This window comes from Hylaeus volcanicus, chromosome 9 (assembly GCF_026283585.1).
Source record: "Hylaeus volcanicus isolate JK05 chromosome 9, UHH_iyHylVolc1.0_haploid, whole genome shotgun sequence".
NCBI lineage: Eukaryota > Metazoa > Arthropoda > Insecta > Hymenoptera > Colletidae > Hylaeus > Hylaeus volcanicus.
Window position 1 is genome coordinate 2399420 of NC_071984.1, and position 2215 is coordinate 2401634.

The 2215-nt window shown below is 36.2% G+C and overlaps 1 non-coding gene across 1 annotated transcript; it reads right to left on the reverse strand.

Moving 5' to 3' along the window:
* Positions 1–1902: 1902 nt before the first annotated feature.
* Positions 1903–1986, reverse strand: Trnal-cag (transfer RNA leucine (anticodon CAG)). Its single transcript has one exon. It is a non-coding gene; the product is annotated as a tRNA-Leu (tRNA).
* Positions 1987–2215: the final 229 nt, after the last annotated feature.

Consider the following 2215-nt stretch of genomic DNA (forward strand, 5'->3'; position numbering starts at 1 on the left):
GACCTCCAACATTTTTGGGACACCCTGTATACATAAGGTAGAGGTGATTTGAAACAACTTTTTCCTTAGCGAAAATGTTGTCCGAGGCTTCGTTGAAGAGATATTAACAGAAAACCCCGACCAATCAGAGCGCTCCGTCGGCATACTCGCGCTCTGATTGGTCCGGGGTTTTTCGCTAATATCTCCTCAACGAAGCCTCGGACAACATTTTCGCTAAGGAAAAAGTTGTTTCAAATCACTTCCCGGGCCACTTCTTCTAATGACCTCCAACATTTTTGAGACACCCTGTATACATGATACATGAACAAATAAGTCGAAACAATAAAAAATGTTCACGTGAGGCTTTATTTTCGAGAAAATCGACATTGAATTTTCGCCAGGGTGCACTTGATTATGTCTCGTTATAGTCTCGTTGTTTTTATATTTCCTATGAATATTTATTATAATACATCACTTTACAAATATCGATGCATAATATATATTTTAATAACATGCGAATGATAAGTATCATCTAAAATTCATCCAAACAGGGAAATTAATAAATAAATCTAATTTCATTCCACGAGTTCAGTTTTAATGTAAATTTTCTATTTGTTAATCATCGGAGAGCTGACCAATTTTACATTTTGGTATATAAATAATTAAGCTGAATTAACTAAACTTGCAACAAAAGTTAATAGATAAACAGTTAAAATTCCTCCTTATTTTTCAACGTACCTACAATTATTATTTCAGTTTGTACTAAAAATACGATACAACTATACCTCTCCGGGAGTTGCAAAAAAAAAAAATTAATGAAAAGGGTAATGCCAACTTTATTAAAACAGTAAATAACTTTCTGTCGACTAAGAAAACGTGTCTCTCGAGGAACGCGTGGAACATAACTCGTTATGTCTGATGATATTCAGTCAACATCGGTAGCATCGCTCGTGCTATTGAGTCACTCGCTATAAATTAATAAAGACTCTGCTTGTTTTGACGGTGAGACGCAATGGTTATTGACCAGCGAAGCAATGAACTCAGGCGCGACGGTGTGTCGCGCAATTTCTGAAACCTTATCGTCGCCACTCGTGCCAACATCACTTTTTTTCTTTTCCCCTCCCGAACGACACGGTCGTTCCGTTGACACTTTCCAAACTGGCCATAAAGGTGACACACACGGGACTTTCGACGCCGGGTCGCGTCTTTCACAGGAATAAACAAAAGCGTTTCCTATATTCAATGTTTACGTTTGGAGCAGGTAGAACGAAGCCTTCGGTTTCATTTAAAATCGGAGCCAACCGGTGGCTCTATTCTTTTGCGTTATGGTCTCGCTATTCCGACGGAGAAAATTATTTCGAACATGAAAATTGTATCGAACGATAGTTAAAGTGTTATTAAGACGTTTAATAAGAATTTAAAAAGTAACAATTTTTGTTACCGTATAGAAACGAAACGAAGCGATATAAGTCTTGAACGAAATCAAAGAAAGAGAAAGTTTGAGAATAAGGGAGAAATATAGACAAAGTGATACGAATAATGTTTGATTTTGAAAATATTGGATGAGTGTAAAAGTTTTCGTCCCCCGATTGCTTGTAATTTATTCAAAAAACGGCTACGAACTTTTTCACTCATCCGCTATATGTTACACTCTCGATTTTTCAACAAAACTTTGGTTTGTCCATTATTAGCCGCATTCGAACATCTTTTTTAACTTGTCACACATTTCTTATAGATTTTAACATGCCAAATTCAAATTTACCCGCTAAATTCGCCTGTCTACCATTTTGAAAATTTGAGAAAAATGGCGATTTAAGTGAAAATATGTAATTTTTTCCGTTTGAATGGCTTAATATTACTTTGGTAACGACTACGAATGGTTGTAGTATAGAAAATAGAAATTAACAGTGAAAAAAAATTAATTGTCAGAAGTGGGATTCGAACCCACGCCCACAGAAGTGGACTGCGACCTGAACGCAGCGCCTTAGACCGCTCGGCCATCCTGACGTTTCGATTCGCTTTCGATAAAGAACAAAAATAAACGGAACTCTGCATTCTATCCAAGGGAGTAGTATAATATGCTAAAAGTAATGTACTTTACCTACGAGCTGACAAAAATTACTCTGCTCCTGTCGTACGTCAATATTTAGAAAGGAAAATAGACATTCAGTATATTAAACTTGAAGTTGATTATATAAATTGGAAGGACAACATCAAGGTTATGTATGAAAATTAA